Below are 17258 nucleotides of genomic sequence, written 5' to 3' on the forward strand. Positions count from 1 at the left end.
CTTTTCTTAAGTCCATGCAGAAAAGTGGATTTGTCTGTCAGTTTTTTTTTACTGTCTTCTAACAGCCTACTAGATGAACAGTAAGATTTACAAAGATGCTTCTCCAGGTAAATATAATACTGAGTCAAGACAAATGGGAAACTAAAGTGTAAAATAAAAATTTATAACCCCCTCCTCCCCCAAATCTAACTTGATTGGTGAGGACTCCGACTATCCACAATGAGCTTTTTTAAAATTTGCTTTCCCAAAACTGACATTGCATGTTAAACTGCACTGTTTTCCTCACCTCTATCACATACCAGAAGGGCCTTCCATGTGGATGAAACCAGAGCCAGAAAAAATTTTTTTTCCCCTTTTTTTAGTTCCTCCACCTTCTAAAGAATGAAATTGTCAGTAAGGCAAATCAAGAAATTTTTAGCTGCTCTGTTTTTTGGCAAAAAGAGGTCTTTATAGATATCTTGCTAACTGATATCTCATCACTATTAAGTCCTATGTAAGGCTTATTATCTGTTCCCTGAACTCATTTCTTTCCTCTTTCTGTCGAGGTGACTTTTAAAATAATCTGATGAGAGAACTGCTTTCCCCCCCAAATTTCTTCACTTAAATACTGTAATGCTTTTCCCCTGGTTCCTGAATTTGTTCATGTGAGTATAATTTTTCATATACAAAACTACTGTGGCCTCTTTAACCTATCTTATAATATATGTCTACTCAAAGTCATCTCCCAGACATGAATCTTATTGCATTAAGTTTAATATGAGGTTAAATGTGTCCCCTTGTGTTAAGATCTCTTGTTCATCTTTCTTGTTGCCTATACTTTATTCAATTGGAACATTTGTGACATTTGAGACCAGGGATTTTCCTATTGTCTCTTTTTTTGGACTTTGTCTCCTATCAATTTATGGGTGTCTCAAGTGTTATTCTTCTTATACTATGGATAGTGTCTATGGAATCTAGCTGGGTGAATATATATATATATATATATATATATATATATATATATATATATATACTTTCTTCTCTTTGTCACTTCCCCTTCCTTTTCAATTTTCATCTGTCAGTTCTTTTAGGATCTAAGGCCAGTTCATCAAAGGCAGTGAGATTCTCTTACTATTTCTATATTTGGACTTCAAGCTACCTTTATTTTGTCCTTTCAAGTAAAAAAAAATTCTTGATAGGGAAAACAAATAAAATAAGGATTGAACAGCTATGTATTCTCTCCACTGTCAGTGGGCCTGTCCTTTTTCTGATGCCCCTTTTTTCTCAGCGCAGATAAGAAAAAATACCATATTTTGTTTTATTATCCTTATCTTTCCTTGGATAGGTTCAGTTCATCCTAAGCTATAGTATTAGTGACACTATTACTATATGACCATCCTATGCCTTTGTATTCTTTTGTTATCTATCAATGCTTTTATATAGTATGTATACATCTTTTAAAAATGAGAAGTTGGTGATGATTTGCCTGTGTATACACATCAGTCTCTTGAGATTGGTAGCTGGTAGTTCAGTGTTTAAATGTGAGTTCAAATATAGGTTATACAGTTCTTCAACTGTAAAATGGAGATATTACCTATCTCCCTAGGTTGTTGTGAGGATCAAGTCAGATAATATATTGTAAAGTGTTTAGTACAGTGCCTGGTACACAGTAGGTACTTAATACATATATCCTTCATTATCTGAAGATTTTTTTTTTTTTTTTATTCTAGAGATTCCTTTATTCCTCTAAGGCTAACTTCTTTAGAACTTGTGGTTCATGGGATCCTACTTATCGTTTTTATGAACCTTCTGCAATCTGTTGTCTTAAAATCTAGGCTGCACAGTAGAAAATTCATGGCTTTCTTTCTATTTATCACAAATTCTATGATGAAATGGTCATTCCCCCCCCCCCCCCAAGGTTCTTATTTCCACCCTCAGAACCACTAATTCCCACTTGCTGATAAGAATCAGATCCAGAATAAAACTGCTTCTTTATGGTGCCTCTTTCTTTCGAAGGATAAATTATCATTAAGGCAATTATTAGTTGCTTTATTTTAATGGAAAGATTTTAGTTAAACTTTACTCCAGCGTTCTCTGCTATGTTTCCTTCTGCTTCCTCCGGCTCTCCCAGAATCACTGAAGATTTTTGGGCAGGGGAATGAAAGAATCAGATTGTGTCATTATGAAAACAGCTCTGGCAGTAGTTTGAAGGACATCTTAGATAGAGGAGATTGGAGGTAGGGAAACTGGTTAGGTGGCTACTTCTAACAGTCTAAATGAGATGTAATGAGGGCCTAAATTAGGGAGTGGCAGTCAGAATAAAAGGGAGGGACAGATGTCACAGATACTCCAGCAAAATTAATGACATGATTTGGCAAATGACTGGATATAGGAAGTATGGGAGAAGAGTAGAAGACAATATGAGTCCCAGGACAACCTGACATGTGTTGCTTAATCACCCTGCATGGCATAGGTTGCAGCTCCCTGGCAGAGCCATGCAAGGGATATGATAACATTCCACTTGGTCAGACAGCTTGGATCATCTGGCAAAACCAGAATGGAAAAACTGGGGACCCGGTTGCAGAACAGTTCAGATGAGATACAGCATTTATTTGAATAAAAAAGCATTAATCTTTTTTTTCAGGTCAGTGATGAGGTTTTAAGTCAGTATTTATCTGTAAAATGCTCTTTCTTTCACTGCCAAAGGTCACCGATTATGAGCCTGATGGGTTGAGAGGTTAATTTCAGATGCAGGGAGCACTGAACCTCCAACTATCCTGCTTTCAACAATGGAACACTGAGTCTCTCTCAGGTCAAAAGCTTGCGCCTCATATATAAGAGCCAGTATCTGCGGCTTTGAGTTTGTAGTGAAAGAAAAGTTACTATGCCTGAATGACTTCACAATGAATGACTAAGGATGAAATTTAGAGCAGAAGAGAAATGAGACTTTTTGTGGTAACTATATTGCCCATTTTATATTTCGAGTAGAACATTAGCCCTTTAAAAACTCCAAACCAAAAAACTAAGCTCTTGCCTTTCTTCCTCCTGCTGAGGCGGTTGCCGTGCCACAGTCCAGGCATCTCGCTACCATGGTGGCTATGTCTTTCAGGCCCTTTTAAGTCCTTCTTTAGAAGAAAGGGGAGGAGGAATAATCATGGAAGAATAAACCTGCTACTTTTTGTCCCATATGCAAAAGGATGCAAGTTATTTATAGGATTTGTAAGTCCAAGATCTGAAATGAAATGCTGTTATAGGAAGTATCTTCCATGCCATGATTTGAAATGAAGTTCCCTTATCCTGAACTAAATCCAACTTCCTAAATATTGATCTGTGCACTACATTGTTACCAAGGAGAGAGCTCCCTGCTGTGTTTCATGCTAACATTTGATTGTTATTAAGGGTTCTACCTCTGCCAACTGTCTGGCCCAATAAGGCTCTCCCTGCCTTTGATTTTTCAAAAAATAAGACAAAAAAAAAACAGGCCTCAGGAAAGAAGTAATCAGTCTCCTTTTATCCCACGAAGTACAAACAAGTGAGTGTCCAGTGGAAGATTCTTCCACGTTGCATGGCATTAAAAGCATTTTAAACATTTGTTAGTTTGGTTGAATGCCTAGGAAATTTTGCTATAGCAACCCTCATTTTTTTCTTTTTATTTATTTTATTCCAAACTTCAGAAATAAAAGCATTTCTATAACATGGTAGAATAGAAAAAAAAGATGATTACATATGAAACTACAAATTTTAAATCTATATTGTCTATTCTGGCAGATAGTTGGCCATTCTGGGATGTCTCATCAATATCTTGGAAGTCAATTCATTCAACAAGTATTTCCTGCATGTATTCAGCTCTGAGACAGACCTCTGAGATAAGAAATATAAATGAAACAGAAAGCCAGAGAATGTTACAACTGGAAGGACCTTAGAGGCCAAAGAACAATAGAATTCAGGGCTAGAAAAGATCTTAAAGGTCATCTAGTCCAATGCCCTCATTTTATGTATTTGAAGTGAGACCTGGAAAGTATAAGTGATATAATCCATAACATATGCAATCCAACTTATACCTGAATAAAATACCTGACTTTTCTATGACATCCCAAACAAATTCACCTGAAAGTCATGGTATCACCTTCCTGATGTCATGATCTTCTTTGAGAATGAAATACAAACTACAATCTCGTGTCCTTCTCTGGGACCCAGTAAAGTGTGTGAATTTTCTTCTTCTAATGTGGTGCTCAGAAATGAATCAGAGTAAAGTGAAAGAGGAAATGATCAAACTAGAGAAAAAGAATTATCATAGGTGGTGGTGCAGTGGATAGAGCACTAGCCCTGAAGTCAAGAGGACCTGAGTTCAAATCCGACCCCAGACACTTAACACTTTCTAGCTGTGTGACCCTGGGCGAGTCATTTAACCCCAAAATGCCTCAGCAAAAAAAAGAATTATCACCTTCTTTGTTCATGATACACATCTTTGTTAATATAGCTTAGAAGCACATTATTGGCATTGATTTTGTTAAAATGTAACACTGCTGACTTATTCTGGACATCATCCGATGAAAACCACAGATATTTTTCATGAACCATCATCTAGCTATATAGCTCTCATTTTGCATTTGTGCAGTTGATTTTTTAAAGAGAAGAATTCTATGACATTACCACTCCACCTAACTAGGCCACATATCTCCATAATCTCTCATGGAACTCCATGCTCCTCTCTGCTGTGACATGTTTCCTCTACATGAAGGCTGAAATTTAAGGGAGTACCTGAAACAGTTTAATCTCATGCCATCCTCAAGGAACTTCTCTTCAATTACTGATATTCTGCCTGGATTCATCACTCAAGAGTAAATATGTCCCAGTGTCCTTACACTCATTCCATTTTTTTCCCCAATTCAACATTTATTGATATTCTATGAAATGACAAAGATAAAAAGAGACAGACCATGAGAAAGAAAAAACAAAAAAAGGGAAAATTTATACTCACTCCATTCCAGGGTTCTTGAACAACTGGGATACAAACCCTATTCTCTATTTTCATAACTTGCCTCTCCCTCCCCCCATCTTATCTTACTCTATCCCTCCCCCCATCCCTAATTCCCTATCCAGCCTCCTCCCCCTGTGTCCTCTGGAATGCTTGCCTCAGAAAGAACAAACTTCCTTTCATGTGAAATTTCTCTCTTTTGTGATCCTTCCATCTTCAGACCCTCACAGAAATATGGATCCCTCTTGTTATCACTGTAGCCATGTTTACCCTTGCTAGGACTGGCTACACTTTTTCACATATCTCCGATTCATTGTTTGTGGTAGGGGAAGTCAAAATAATGCTTGTTTCCCATGGCTACTTCCACCTTAACCATTTTCACTAAGCAGTCTCTCTTCCTTGGATGTTCATAACAATCAAATATATCCCCCAATCCAGAATCTGGGGGCTGTTATCTCTAGCCCCCTAGAATAGTCCCCTTCCTGTCAATCAGTCAACAAGTATGTATTAAGTACTCACAAAGTGCCAGACACTATGCTAAACAATGAAGATACAAATAAAGACAAAATATAATTCCTGCTCTCAAGAAGCTCACATTCTAATGGGGAGGGGTCATGTCAAAAATTGTACCTACCAGATAAATAAAGCACAAAGAAAAGATAATCTCAGGATGGAGGCAGTAGCAGTTGGGTCCATCACAAAAAATCTCTTGAAGGAGGTGGGTTTTGAGCTCTCTTGAAGGAAACCAGAAAGTAAAGGATGAGAAGAACTCATTCTAGCATAAATGATAAGCCAGGAAGAAGACATACAGTCAGGAGATGAAGGATAGATTAAAGACAGTCTGGAGATGAAGGACAGTCAGCAAATGAAGGACAAATAAAGGACAGTCAGGAGAAGAAGGACAGTCTGGAGATGAAAAACAGATGGACAGTCAGAAGATGAAGGACAGATGAAGGACAGTTAGGAGATGACAGACAGATGAAGACCCAGAGCTGCTGAACCACAGAATACCTGGAAGGGAGTAAAGATAAGAAGACTGAAAAGGTAGTAATGGGCTAGGTGGCAAAAGGTTTTAAAAACTAACCAGAGGACTTTATATTTTGATCTTGGAGATAACAGGGAGCCACTGGAGCTTACTGAGGGGAAAAGGGAGTGACACTATCAGTTCTACATTAGGAAAATCACTTTGGCAACTGAGAAGATGATCTGAAGTGGCAAAAGACTTGAAGTGATATCAACAAGGAAGCTACAATAATAATCCAAGTGTGAAGTTATAAGGGCTGTGCCACCATGGAAACTGAATGAGTGAAGAGAAGGGCATGTATAGGAGAGAAAGCGAAAATGGTAAAACACAGCAATAGATTATTGAAGTGGGTTAAGTGCAAGTGAAGAATAGTCCAGGTTGACAGTGTGAGTGGGAGTGATAGGAAGGATGACATTACTCTCAGTAGTAATCAGGAAGTTATGGAAAAAGGGGAAGATATATAGAGAAAAACATAATGAGTTTATTTTAAAGAGGCTGATCTTGAAATGCCTATGGGATATCCAGTTCAAGATGTCCAAATTGAAGGTGGAGAAATGTGCTGACTGCAGCTCACAAGACAGATCCATACACAGATCTGGGAATCATTGGCATAGAGATGAGGAATATGGGAGCTGATGAGATACCAAGTGAATGATCATGACCAGATTGGTATAGCATGATTCATCACCTCTGAAATTGTGATAGATCACTGCATTGATTAGAGTCTTTCAAAGTTGTTTCTTCCTTACTATGTTGTTATTGTATAAATCATTTCAGAAGAAGCAGTGAGAGAGAGAGCTCAGAACCAGGAAATGAATAGAGTAGGAGAAAAAAGGTTATTAGACTTATCAAATAAAAGATTATTGGTAACTTTGGAAAGCACGATCTCAAGGGAATGATGAGGTTGGAAGCTGAAAGAAATGGTTGAACAAATTGTCAAATATGAATATAATGGAATATTATTGTTTCCTAAGACATCATGGTTTGGTTTCAGAGAAACCGTGGAAAACTCTGATGCAAATCCTTCTTTTACCTGACTCCGCTCTACACATACTACAATCTAGCTACACTGGTCTACTAGTAGCACCCCAAAATGCATCACTCCATTTCTCACTGCCGATGTACTGGCTGTCCCTCAAGCCTAGAATATTCTACTCCCTCACCTCTGCCTCTTACGTGTCTCCAGTTCCTTTCAAGAATCAAATATCATCTTCTGTAGCAAGTCTTATTTTTTTTAGATTACCTCTTCCTATATACCTCCCAAATATATCTTGTATCTATCTATTTACATTTTGTCCCCCCTCATTAGACTGAATAAATCCTGAGGACAGGAACTGGGCCTTTTTTTTTTTTTTTTTTTTTGGTCTTTCTTTATATTCCCAGCACTTAGCATAGGATCTGAAAAATAGTAATTGAATAACAAATGTTTGTGGTCAGGTAAATGGTCCTATCCACAAGGACAACAGAAAGACTCTGTAAAATGTCTACTAAAGTATGCTAAGTCTATTTCAATCTTCTGATCTAGAAGAAATTTTATCAAAAAAAAAAAAAAACAAACCAAGGAAATAATATAAGCTCATAATATTTAAGCTCTTTAAGGGTTTGTCAAAATACAACCCAAACCATGTTTCTTCAAGATAGAGACCAAATCTCCACTAGACCACAGAGATGACTGCAGGCTCTAGCTAGATTGAAACTTTTTTATATTAGAAATTGTATTAGAATTAGAACCATACTAGATCTTGTAATCATCTTACTTTACTTTTATCTTTCCTTTAAAAGTTTTAAAAAACAAAACAAATTAAAATGCCTTTTTGTTGTTCTCATCATGTAGCACCAGACTCAATTTATTCTGAGCTTCAGTGTATCTCAGACTATTCTTATAGGCCTGTGCCATGCTCTTGCATTTATTTATTTATTTATCCATTGATCTAGGTAGCTTGTAATTTAGTGATATGATTTGAAATAATTTTGAATGCATATGGGTGGTGATGATAGAGGAAGAATTCTTTCAGAAATGAATGATTCACTAGTCCTAAAAGTTCAAAAGAAATTTCTCAAAATTAACTCAAAATTGTTAACAAACTCTCATTAAGATAAATGATCATTTAAAAAAATGGAATAAAATTTCTTGTAGCTTTTAACAAATTAGAACAAAAAAAAAATTTTAAATACAACAAATAAGACATGTTCTGGTTCTGTATCCAAGACCATCTGATGTTTCTCCATCTTTGGTTTCATTCCCTATCTTTTAAAAATACTACATTGCTGTAGTTGATGTATATAAATGTTTTATTTCTGCTGATCTTGCTTTATATTGCTTTATTGATTTTTTCTACATTTCCTTGTATTCATATTTGTCATTTTTATGATATCATAAATATTATATCATTATACCATGATTTAGTAAGCCATTCCAAATCATCAGACATATAAGTTGTTTCTATAGTCCTACCAATGGAAACACTGGGTTAAAAGGTCTAATTAGTTTTGTGAGTCTTTTTATGTAAGACTGTCAGTCAACAGTTCCATCAACATTGTATTAAACTGCCTGCTTCTCTGTAGCACTGCTAATGGTATCTCTAACACTATCCATAACTCCTTTCACTTTAATGAGGAGATGGTTTCTTCAACTTGCATTTCTATGATAATTCATTCTATGATAATTAAAAATTTTGAATTTTTTCCCTATTTGGTTTATCTCTCCTTCAAAAATTATCTATTTATTATCTTTTCAGATTGTATCACTAAAGATCTTAGATATAAACATATCAGTTTCTATTACATTCTGAATACTGAACCTTTATATTACATGTTCACTGTGAATTATTTTCCCCAGTGCTTCTTTTCTTTTAAATTTTGAGGTTCTGGTTTTTGTTATGCAAAATTATTTTATCTTGTTACAATGAGCATCATTAATAATTTACAATCATTTCTTCTATTTGCTTGTTAAAACATGTTTTCCTAGCTCATATTGATAGATTTATCTTTTCTTCAATCTTCTTACTGGAGGGGAAAAGAGGAGGAAAAATTCATCAAAATCAATCAGCAGAGGAAGAAAGCCTGACATAATGTACAGTGCTTCATACTCATAGTGCCCATTTCCTAACTTTTCTTTGGAGGTAAAAAGGATGTGCTTCCTTTTTTTCTATTCTTTGCTGTTGGCTTTGCCATTACATTCTTGTATCATTAAATTCTTTCTATTTATACTGTTTCAGTCAGTGGATACAATATTCTTTTCTTTTTTCTGTTTACTTCACTTTGTATCAGATTCATCTAAGTTTTCCCAAAGCTTCTCACCAGATTCACACCATTAGTTTCATGTTCCACAACTTGTTTAGCCACTCTGATTAAAGAGCAAATACTTCCATTTCTAATTCTTTGCTACCACAAAAATGTTCCTACAAATATTTGTGCATATGGAGCTTCTTGCTTAAGGGAAAAAAAATACTGAATTCCTTAGGAGTATGCATCTAATTTAGGTTCTCACCTGGTTGTTTTTACTTATTCAAGTCTATTTTATTGCCAAAGTAATTTTCCTTAAACATAGATCTATTACTTTCCCTATATCTTTAATATAAAATATAGACTCTCTTGTTTAGCATTTACAGCCTCACACAGCCTAGCTGTAATCTCTCTTCTAGCTTCATTGGATATTACCACCCTCTCTGCACTTTGCAAATCTGCCAAACTCTGCTTCTCACTATTCTTCACAAATGACACTCCATTTCCTTCCATATTGGAGGCCTGAGGAAAGAAGAGAAGGTTTGGAATAGTTTCTGTGAGGAGTGAAACTGGTGATTTCCCATTTATTAAATATAACTTTTATATTACCTTGACTTCTTCCTTACCCCTTCCCTACTTCAGTCTAGAATCTTGTGGAAATAGTCATCACAACGTCATATCGAGTCATATAACTGAATGTAGGGGTCATGAAAAATTTGGCAACAGTAAAAGAAATCAAATATTCCACCAAGATTTAATTCTTTTTGTAAAAATAATCAAGCAATCCATCTCATTATTATGCAAATTTGCTTTTGTCTTTAATAAATGGTTAAATTATATATATAACAAAATTGTTTTAAAATTTTTTTATGATTTATTATCAATAAATGTTTAATTTATATACCTATTTTCTATATCCAGGGTCATGTAAAAATTTGTAAAATTTCTTGGGCAAAAAGGGACCACAAATGGAAAAAAAGTTTAAGAAGCCCTGATCTAAAATAGTTAGTGACTTAGTACAATATTCAGAGGGTTCTCACATTCAGCTAACAACTGATTTATTTTGATTTCAGAAATGTCCATTTGTAAAAATCCTTATCTTTTCAACTAGGAGTCTTTATTGTTTTTAGTCTTCCTTGAGATATAAATGTGTTTTTGCAAACTCTTCAAAGGCGAAATGCTTGTCCAATGCCCATATTTTGCCTTGAAAGAGTATAGTGGAAAGATAATTATGGATTTGATATCCAAATATAATTCCATATATTTTATATTCCAGTTTCTGACCTTATTCCCTTTTAAAAAATCTCTTTGAAAAAGCCATTTTTGTCTTTTTTTTTTCCTGGTTTGAAAAAGCCATTTTTGTCTTTTTTTTTTTTCCTGGCGACTTAGTGTGTTATTTTCTTATTATTAAAATGTTGGCATTTACTGTACTATAGAAAAGTTGAATCATGGGTTTATTCTTGCCAGGGCCCTGACAATTCCACTTATATACTGTTACTTGTTTTTGCTAATAGTGGAAATTTTTCTTTAATGATTCATCATGGTATAATGGAAGGAACAATAGATTTGGAAACACTACAACTGGGTTCATATTCCATCTTGGATGTTTCCTATCTATATGACTTTGGACCAACTACTAAACCTCCTTGAACCTCAGTTTCCTTACAGCCAAAATGGGGAACTTAAACTAAATGGCCTCCAAGATCTGTTCCAGTTCAGTATCTTCCATGCTATCATTCTACAGGACTCATTTGGCCATTGTCCTGGTGATAGACACCTATTTTTATGCACTTCTGTGAAAAAAAAAGCAGCTATAAATATTTTTGTGTGTGCCAGGCTCTTCTATTTATCATTAACCTTCCTACTGGGATTTAAATTTTTCCCTCCTTGAGCTCTACTTTTATTTGGTTTTATGATTTTTTTAAACTAATAATCCTTGCTTAATTTCTTTAAATAGATCATTTATCCATCTGAAGACATCTCAGGATGCTTTACAGTATAGATATTTCCGAATGTTTGTGGTATATTAGTTGTTTCAATTGTTCTATATTATCATCATCATTATATTGGCACTTTACTCAAAGATTTTAAAAACATTTTCTATTGTGCCTTTTAATTCTTAAGCTAAGAAACACACACACACAAAATTCCACACACAAAGGAGATCAGAAAAAATGGTAAATGTGGACAATCACATTGTTCATACTCTATACAGCTTCCTTTAAAAAAAAAAGAATGTAATAAACTCAATGTGTTAATTTTCAAATTTATCCTTGTATTCTAAGCTTTCTTCTGTTCTTTGATGTATTTTTTTTCTTTTTTTTGCTGAGGTAATTGGGATTAAGTTGTTAGAATCCTTACAAAGTGTTAACTCATTAGAGTTGATAGAGACAGTAATTATCTAATTTAGCATGGTTCAGTATGATTGATCTGCTCCTATGAGGAGATGTTATGGGCCAGAACTTGAAACAAGGTACTAAGTGGAATTGAGGAGACAATGTTTAAATCTAGTTTAGCATTGATTTAATCATACAACAAATAATGGTTTTCCAATGATATAATGATTGGTGTGTACTCAGTGAACAGCATATAAGCAAGAAACTCTCAGGGCCAGATACAAAGCACTCTGGGAGATATAGAAGCCCACAAGCCCATTCTCGGAGGTGGAGTCAGATTGATTCCATCTTCCACCTTTGTGCTGGCTGGAGGCTGAAGAAAGCAGAGGCAAAGGACAAGCTACAAGAGCTCTTGGAATCAAGGAAGGAGTAAATAAACGTTTGGGTTTTATCAGTTGACTGTATTTGAAGTGATTATTACTTTGAACTGAAACTAAGGCTGCCTCCAGAAAACCTCCCCAAGAAACCCACTCTCAGAGAGAACCATTATATAAAAGAAGAGAACACCACATTAAGTGACTTCCCCAGGATCACACAGTTAAGAAGGGTTAAGTGTCTGAGGTCAGATTTGAACTCGGGTTCTTCCTGACTTCAGGGCTGCTACTCTATCCACTGCATCAACTAGCTATCCCCTTTGAGATATATAAATATTTTAAGTTTTCTTTTGCCAGTAAAAGAATATTATTGTTTGATAAGAAACGATAAATAGCCATATGAAAAGATGCTCCAAGTCATTATTAATCAGAGAAATGCAAATTAAGACAACTCTGAGATACCACTACACACCTCTCAGATTGGCTAGAATGACAGGGAAAGATAATGCACAATGTTGGAGGGGATGTGGGAAAACTGGGACACTGATACATTATTGGTGGAATTGTGAATACATCCAGTCATTCTGGAGAGCAATTTGGAACTGTGCTCAAAAAGTTATCAAGCTGTGCATACCCTTTGATCCAGCAGTGTTACTACTGGGCTTATATCCCAAAGAGATACTAAAGAAGGGAAAGGGACCTGTATGTGCCAAAATGTTCGTGGCAGCCCTCTCTGTAGTGACCAGAAACTGGAAACTGAGTGGACGCCCATCAATTGGAGAATGGCTGAATAAATTGTGGTATATGAATGTTATGGAATATTATTGTTCTGTAAGAAATGACCAACAGGATGATTTCAGAAAGGCCTGGAGAGACTTACATGAATTGATGCTGAGTGAAATGAACAGGACCAGGAGATCATTATACACTTCAACAACAATACTATATGATGATCAATTCTGATGGACGTGGCCATCTTCAGCAATGAGATGAACCAAATCATTTCCAAGAGAGCAGTAAGGAACTGAACCAGCTACATCCAGCGAAAGAACTCTGGGAAATGAGTGTGAACCACTACATAGAACTCCCAATCCCTCTATTTGTCTGCTTGCATTTTTGATTTCTTTCACAGGTTAATGTACACTATTTCAAAGTCTAACTCTTTTTGTACAGCAAAATAACTGTATAGACCATATATATATTATATTTAACTTATATTTTAACATATTTAACATGTATTGGTCAACCTGCCATCTGAGGAGGAGGTGGGGGGAAGGAGGGGAAAAATTGGAACAAAAGGTTTTGCAATTGTCAATGCTGAAAAATTACCCATGCATATGTCTTGTAAATAAAAAGCTATATACATATAAAAAGAAACAATAAACAGGCTGATTTTAGAAAAGCCTAGAAAGATTTACATGAACTGATATTGAGTAAAATGAGCCGAACCAGGAGAACATTGTACACAACACCGAGATTGTGTGATGATCAACTATAATAGATTTGGCTCTTCTCAGCAATTCAGTGATCCAAGGCAATTCCAATAAACTTTAAATAGAAGATACCATTTGTATACATATATATAGAGAGAACTATGGAGACGGAATGCAGATGGAAGCATACTATTTTCACCCTTTTTTCTTCTGCTTTTTTTTCTCATGGTTTTTCCTTTTTGTTCTGATTTTCCTCTCCCAACATTACTCATGTGGAAATATATTTTAAAAAATGATTGTACATGTATAACCTAATAAAATAAAATAAGTAAATGTTGAAAACTAAAACTAAATGAAAAAAGTTTTCTTTTTGTAGTCATGATGTTGCTTCTTGTACATGAAGAGTTAACTTTTAACTTTAACTTTATACTCTTTTTGACATCTTGACTATAAATTAATAGGATTTTGAAATTTCTTTGAACTATCAATGGAATTCATTCATTCAGTTTTGTGTAATATCTCAATCAGTATTATCCCCAGCCCCCAATTCCATTAATATAAACAATGACAATCCTTGTCTTTCTCCCCTCCCCCCCAACCTCTCCCCTTCAGACCTTCCAAACTTCCCAGCTGCAATCAAGGGTACCACCCTTATTCTGGTCCTCCATATTCACAATCTAAATGTTATCTTCATCTCCTCTCTCTCTCTCACCTCCCAGATCCAATTTGTTGCCTATTTCACCTTTGCAATATACGCTCTTCTCTTCTCTGAAGCTGCCATCACCCTGATTCAGGTTCTTATTTCTTTATGTTTGGACTATTTTAATTAATAGCCTGATGAATGGTATGTCTGACTCCCAATTCTAGCTCAGTTGCTAAAGCAGGCTTCCTAAAAGTGCAGAGATGACCATGTCACTTCTTATTCAATTAATTCTAGTATCTCCCTAGGATACCCAGCTCTCCAGGATTAATTTTTTTTTTTTTTTAAATTCTCTGTTTTGCCTTAAGTACTTTAAAATATGCTTCCTCTAATCTATCCAATCTTCTCATTGCTTCCTTCCTGCTTCCCCTCCCTCCACAAGACATTCCTACTGATACTTAACTCCAGGCATTGTCACTAACCAGCCCCCCATCTGCAGTATTCTTATGCTTTGTGTCAGCCTCATGGCTTCCTTCAGGTTCCAGATAAAACCTTACTTTGTATGGGAAGCCTTTTCTGATCTCTCTTCATTCTAGTGCCTTCCTTCTGTTTATTCTGCCAATTTTCTCCTGTATACAACTTGTTTGTACAGTTATTTGCATGCTCTCTCCTCCATTAGACTGCGAGCTCTTTTTATATCCCCAGCACTTGGCACAGTGGCTGGCACATACTATGTGCTTAATAAGTTTTACTGATTGACTCTGAGCAAGTCATTTGAATTCCTCATTTATAAAATGGGGACAATAACAATACCTACATCCTAGGTTGTACTAAAGAGAAAGAAGATAATATTTATGAAGGGTTCTGCAAACTTTCAAGTGCTATGTAAATGCTACTTACTTGTCATGAATAGTGACAATCTTATTCTTTACAACTTGGAATAATTATTCTGAATTTGATTTAGACGAAGACACAGCAATAGACTGAATGGACTGTTAGAGAAGAAACATTGGGAACCTTGGAGGGAAGTCACCTCATTATCTTAATATTTATGATAGAAAAGAATCAGAAGTTGGGGATCATCTGACTTACACTCTAAACTTGTGGTGAGCAAATTTCATAAAGGATCTGAGAATTTCACAGGAAAAGCTGGCTTGAAAGAGAAGAGAAGTTATCAGAAATGAGATTTTAATGACATAAACAATTCTGGTGTGCAAGAAAAAAAAAAGGAGCTATCTCAATAGGTCTAAGGAACCAACTTAGATTTTGCTTGTTTTCCTTTGTGTTGGGTCCTTGTTCTTAAAAAATGAGGGTTAATAGCTTTTGTTTTCACATTACCTTCATTTTTTAATAGCTATCCATCCCTGTCCAACTCTTTTAATTAAGAATAAATGAGAAAGGGGAACACTGGTCCTGGAGTCAGGAGGACCTGAATTCAAATCCAGCCTCAGACACTGGACTCTTACTAGCTATATGATCCTGAGCAAGTCACTTAACCCTGATTGCCTTGCAAAAAAAAAAAAAAAAAAGAAAAAAAGCAGTTCCTCAAAATTAACCAACACAGCAATAATGCAATCTGATAGTAGCCTTCTCTCTCTGCAAAAAGCTGAGATGAATGTTCTTATCTTTTTGAAGACAACCTTAGTCATGACAATTGTCGAGGATATTGAGGGGATTCCTGTTCTAATACAGTTTGGGCTAAGTAATCTCTTATGTACCCTCCAAACTTGAAACTTTATGAGCCTGATCTGAGGAGCTAAGGCATTAACTGAAGAATTCAAGTGTAGTTCAGATGCGACTTTGGGCAGCCCTAGAGCATTAGGCTTCTAAAAAGAGCAGACATGTGGGAATAAGGGATACAGAAAGAGAAGTGAGAGGGTACCAAAAACAAACTCTATCTCCTTCACAAATTTGCATACAGAGCATAAGGAAAAGGCCTAGACCTGTAATTTCACTGGTACAGGAAGTCCCTGGTGAAAAAATTTCCGCTACCACTCAGCTTCTTAAACTGTGGCTCATGCCAATATAGGGTCTTATAACTGAATATAGGAGTCATGAAAGTATGATTTATTATCATTAAATGTTTATCAGTTAATAAGTTTATATGTTTCTATGCCCAGAATCACATAAAAAATTTCTTGGGCCAAAGTTTAAGAAGCCCTGATCTAGCAGAGCAAGTTAACACCTTATTTTTAACTTATGAGGATAAATGACATTCCCAATGTTTGCCTCTCTATATAGATCACAAGATGGTGATGATAATGATAGCTAGTATTTATGAAGTGCCTTCTTTGTGCCCAGCACTGTGCTAAGTACCTTCCAAATATGGTCTCATTCGAGCCTTACAAAATCCTTGTAAGGAAAGCTGGGTGCTATGATTATCATTCCCCACATCTACAAATGCGGAAACTGACACAAAGTCACACAGCTGGTGTCTAAAGCTAGATTTGAACTCAGGTCTTCCTGATTCAGAGCCAATGCTCTTTCTGTTGCACTTTCATTTTCCATCTGCTGTTCTATTTAATTTCAACTCCACCAACATCAAGTATACCCCATACTGGCTATATTCCTTTTGTATTGGCTTCCTCCATTAGACTGCCTTGAGAGCATTTTGTTTGTCTCCCAGCTTTTTGCACAATGCTTGCTACATAGTAGGTGCTTAATAAATGCTTACTTACTATGTCATCTAGTTGCCTCAACCCTCAGTTTAGAGCTGGAAAGGACTCTAGAGATAAGCTAATCTAACTCCTTTTATAATCTTATCTGATAGGCTCTCCTACCCATGATCAATACTTATGGCTGCCACAACATATGAACCTATTATCTAATGTGGATATTAACTGTGCTGTAATTATGTACAGGTCTAATACTGCTTTCATTATATTTGTTTTTATAGCTGTAGTCTAAGGCAAGTTCAGACTGAATGAATGCTGATTTTACCTTTTAGAAGTCCAAGGACAAAGAGATGCAGCAGAAGCAATATCTTGGGGGGGGGGGTGTGGGGGTGTGTGGAAGGACTAGGGTGTGTGGGGAGAAGAAAGCAGTAAAGAATGAAATGAAAAAGATGAACAGAAGAGGGAGGGAGTCAGAAATCTATCAAAAGAACTAACACAATCTTAAAATGTTGAGAGGAGGGGAAATGGGGAGGAGAGTAAAAGAAAACATAAGAATTGAAGATAGCTTGGAAGGGAAACAAACATTTCTGAAGAAAGAGAATATAAAATGGAGAAAGAGAAAAGGCATAAATAGTCTGATAGTAGACACAAACT

General features: G+C 35.8%; 1 protein-coding gene and 1 long non-coding RNA gene across 3 annotated transcripts in view; one reads left to right on the forward strand and one right to left on the reverse strand.

Annotated features, from left to right (window-relative positions):
* Positions 1-17258, reverse strand: part of ALG14 (ALG14 UDP-N-acetylglucosaminyltransferase subunit) — a 120096-nt gene that overhangs the window by 34784 nt on the left and 68054 nt on the right. The window lies entirely within an intron of this gene.
* The window catches only part of LOC116423388, a 57580-nt gene that overhangs the window by 1101 nt on the left and 39221 nt on the right, over positions 1-17258 (forward strand). The window lies entirely within an intron of this gene.

Source organism: Sarcophilus harrisii, chromosome 4 (assembly GCF_902635505.1).
Source record: "Sarcophilus harrisii chromosome 4, mSarHar1.11, whole genome shotgun sequence".
Classification (NCBI taxonomy): domain Eukaryota; kingdom Metazoa; phylum Chordata; class Mammalia; order Dasyuromorphia; family Dasyuridae; genus Sarcophilus; species Sarcophilus harrisii.